Source organism: Bison bison, unplaced genomic scaffold (genome assembly GCF_000754665.1).
Source record: "Bison bison bison isolate TAMUID 2011002044 unplaced genomic scaffold, Bison_UMD1.0 scf7180017864452, whole genome shotgun sequence".
Taxonomy (NCBI): Eukaryota; Metazoa; Chordata; class Mammalia; order Artiodactyla; family Bovidae; genus Bison; species Bison bison.
Genome location: NW_011495014.1, coordinates 11,244,168 through 11,248,497, shown reverse-complemented (window position 1 = coordinate 11,248,497; position 4,330 = coordinate 11,244,168). Strand labels below are relative to the sequence as shown.

Genomic DNA, 4,330 nt, shown 5'->3' with positions numbered 1-4,330 from the left:
TGTCGTCCCCTTCTCCTCCTGCCCCCAATCCCTCCCAGCATCAGAGTCTTTTCCAATGAGTCAACTCTTCGCAAGAGGTGGCCAAAGTACTGGAGTTTCAGCTTTAGCATCATTCCCTCCAAAGAAATCCCAGGGCCGATCTCCTTCAGAATGGACTGGTTGGATCTCCTTGCAGTCCAAGGGACTCTCAAGAGTCTTCTCCAACACCACAGTTCAAAAGCATCAATTCTTCGGTGCTCACCCTTCTTCACAGTCCAACTCTCACATCCATACATGACCACAGGAAAAACCATAGCCTGGACTAGATGAACCTTTGTTGGCAAAGTAATGTCTCTGCTTTTGAATATGCTATCTAGGTTGGACATAACTTTCCTTCCAAGGAGTAAGCGTCTTTTAATTTCATGGCTGCAGTCACCATCTGCAGTGATTTTGGAGCCCAGAAAAATAAAGTCTGACACTGTTTCCACTGTTTCCCCATCTATTTCCCATGATCCTTGTTTTAACACAAGGCTTTGCAATGCCAGGTCCTACCCTGGCAAGGTCTCTGGTTTCACGGGGCTGAAACACAACTGAAACTAGCTTGCTAAGAACTGGAAGGTAACCAAACGGCCAGAGGGACAGAAGTGGTCAGCTCAGGGAGAGCTGAAGCAGGGATTCGAATATCAGCAGGACTCTCTCTTCCTCTGGTGTATCTGAGTATTGCCTCATTTTCTCCTCTGCTTCTTAACGGGCTCTTTGCTGCTTCTGGGTTCACAGCGCCACAGCTCTCAAACAGGTGGCAATAGGCAGTCAATAAGATTAGCTTTATTTCCTGAGAAGGGTGCTTGCCTATTAGTCTCCTAGGCACTTCTGTATCTGGACAAAAACAGCTCTTAGCAGCAGTAAAGGGAGTTGTGAAGGGCGAACAGCAAATGAGCTCACACATGGGAAGGAAAGTTTTTTGCCGCTTGTTTGTGCAGAAGCCAAGCCCAGGGGTTTTATTTTATGTTGCTTACATAGGTAAGTCACAGACAGGGGGTTCCCTAGAGACTGTCTTCTGTAGCCACTGTCTGCTCCAAATAGTTCCAGGAGCCACCTCTTACTCCCGCAGCCGGCGGGAGTGTGCTTCTGCAGGGTCCCTGATGGGGAAGAACTGAGCTATTTAGGAATGAATTGCCCACCTACTGTTAAGTAATGTTCTGTCTCTAACGCAGTCTCTCCATGGAGGAAAATGTGTTGTGCACTTGGCTGCAGTCTTTACTACGCATCTGCTTGTCAAGCCTGAACTGCAGCTCTGAGGGCCCAGCTTCCAAACAGCAAGCGATTTCTGAAGCCAATGCGGGCTTTAGGAGGCAGACCACAGCTGAGGAGGCGTCAGGGTAACAGCTAGTCTACTATGAAGGTCTGGTGGAATCAATTAGGAAAGTTAAGCAGGGGAGCCCATCAGTGGCTGATTGTGCCTCCTAGAACAACCCCATCTAGCAATCCTTCCCAGAGTTATTCCAACAGCAGCGGACCCTGGAGCGGTGGCTTAAGCTGGAAGGTAGTAAAGTTTAGTTATGGGCGTCCCACAATCCAAGCTAAAGCCACAGTTTCCTGAACAGTTTTCCAGCAGCACTCCGTCTCTTATTAAAAGTACAGTTGATCTGGACCTTTTCTCCCCCTTAATGTCAGAAAAGAAATGTGTTTCTGATAATAAATGCTTCCTTTGCTGCACAGCTATATTTCATCAGGGCTGTGGTTGGCAAATTGCTGCTGCATAGTATAAACTAAGTAATGAAACATAAGATATGTGCCTTGTATAATTTGCTACTGGTGGACACAGAAGGCAGCCCCCACCCCAAGCAGGATCAGATCAAATTCTATCACACCTTCCACCCCAACACAACAAAACAACCAAACCATTGAGTTTCCTAGGGAAATTTGGTTACCAGGAAACTGCTGGGTCACAGATTCTTTTGAAGATTATTCTTATATTCCAAAAGAATTATTGGGTTGTATGGTAATGGAGTGGGTTTCCCTAGAGGCTCAGCGGTAAAGAATCCACCTGCAGTGCAGGATCTGGAGGAGACACGGGTTCAGTCCCTGGGTCCAGAAGATCTCCTGGAGGAGGGCATGGCAACCCACTCCAGTATTCTTGCCTGGAGAATACCATGGACAGAGGAGACTGGAGGGCTACAGTCAATAGGGTCGCAAAGATTTGGACGTGACTGAAGTGACTTAGCATGCATGCATGCATGCATGGTGATAGAGTATCTTGGAATGCTTAGCCAAGTTGATTTGCAGGAGGCAGGAAGCCCAGTCTAGCAACAGGATGGATAGTAAAATTACGCATATCCCTATCCTATAAGGACTCTTTGAGCATCATTTAATTTACCTTGATTATGGTCATTAGAAAAAAACTAACTTTTTTTTTTTTTTAAGAGATCCATTTTAAAAAATGAGAATTGAGAAAAGATTTTTTCAGGTCTTCCCATTAAGATCCTCTCTTAGTGTCCTTGGTATTTACTGAGTAACCTGTAGGTTTGTGTAGAAGTTGATAGGAGATCTATGTAAGCAAAAAATATTCTTGTAAACCAGATAGTACTGTGGACTTCTACACTGTTGGTGTATTTCTGCTATTTCATTTTTCCAAATTGAGTTTGACAAACAAATGCTGTGGGTCTAGGTCTTGATTACCCAAGCCCTCTTCCTGTGGAATTTGAACTTGAGTTTAGCTCAGGCAGCTTTGCTGATTGCTGGCCTTCATCTCTAACCCTGGAGCTAGCCCAGAGATTTCTCAATAATTAAGTGAGATGGTCCCCTTCCCTCCTCACCTCACAAGCTCAGTCAGGTGGTTGATATTTCAGGCGTAAGTCCAATCCTCTTCAATTTTCCCCTCTGCACAAAAAGGAGAGCCAAGGAAGAGTGACCAGACTTTGTAACTGCTCATTATGGGGCCATTCATTATACTTTTTGTGTGCAGTATGTTAATAAGCCAAGAGACCATGGCAGAGAGTCCATAACTAATCTCCTGTTATAAATAAGAGTAATGGCAATGGTACCAGTATATTCTATGGACATAATGTGCTGCTGGCTAAGTGTGACATTTTGAATAAACTTTATTCTTGAGGTATTTAAAAAAACATAAAGGCAGTAATGAAATATGGAGCACAACATTAGTTGACACAGCAATTCCTGCCTCCCAAGACCCTGCTAAATAACCAGAGTTTAAATCTTCATCTTGAAATATACTGCTCTTCTAAGATTTTAAGTGAGTTGTAAAACTTTTATGTACTATGCCCTAACTTTATTTTTAAAATATTCTCCACTTTTATAGTAAAGGTGACCCAGAAGTACCTTATGAATAATAGAACAACATATTTAAGCTATTAAATTCACCTCTCCAGACAATACATAAGCTTTCCTGGTACTCACATCTTTCCTGGATGGAAGCAGGAATTGGAAAGTATCTTGAATTGTCCATTTACCCAAAACATACTGATTTTAACTCCAGAAATGACTGAATTGTACTTCAAATGGGAAAACTTAAAATTTCTGCCATCCAGTTGAAACAAGAATTCAAAACCTAACACCATTTATTATAGAAACTTAGAGAAAGTCAAATATTTGTATACCTGAGTGTTGAAATAGTGAAAAGTTCATACCCCCAACACCTGGTTTAGAGTTGTTGTTTTTGACATACAAAAGCTGACTTAGGCCTGGGGGATGAGTTTGTTCCCATATACAGAGAACTCATTTTAAGTCCAAAAACTAATTAAGGTACTCAAGTACTTTTTATTTATTGCCTGTCTCATCATTGAGTTATGGTTCTCTGATTATATCAAGCTCCCATACATCTTAGTGAAGGACAATTTATTTTCTACCGTTCTTTGTTTCTTCTTTTTAAGCTTACATTCTTTGACAATAGTTGTAGTCTAACACACACACACACACACATCAAGTACATACACACACAATATGGCCTTCAGCTTAACCACAATATGTTCAACCTTGTTTGAATACGACAATAGTGTTTAAAAAATGAGAAACCAGTTCATCTATTTATTTCTTCTCGTTCGCACTGAAGTCACCTCTAATAAGTACACTGTATCCTAGTTGACAAAAGGCACTTACTAAACAGTTTCTTTTATGCAGTGCCATATTAAGCATTATCCAAAGGACAGTAGTCTAAGTCACAGATTAACAGTTCTACTGTCTGTGACCTCTCAGAAAATATCTACTCCCACAGTTATTTAGTAAGAATGCAATTGTTTACTGAATTCAGAGGTCTTGTTACAACTAATAGTCTCTGTTTCAGTGTTTATGGAAGGCAGGGCACGTGGCGATGTGTCTTTTTTCCCCAGTAGAA

The 4,330-nt window shown here is 42.0% G+C and overlaps 1 long non-coding RNA gene across 2 annotated transcripts in view; it reads right to left on the bottom strand.

Annotated features, from left to right (window-relative positions):
- The window catches only part of LOC105002413, a 28,278-nt gene extending 24,765 nt beyond the window's left edge, over window positions 1–3,513 (bottom strand). For both annotated transcript variants that reach the window (XR_826958.1, XR_826957.1), the window contains exons 1-2: window positions 3,397–3,513; window positions 2,796–2,859 (exon numbers count right to left, since the gene is read on the bottom strand). This is a non-coding gene — a long non-coding RNA (uncharacterized LOC105002413). The remainder of the gene's footprint in view (window positions 1–2,795; window positions 2,860–3,396) is intronic.
- Window positions 3,514–4,330: the final 817 nt, after the last annotated feature.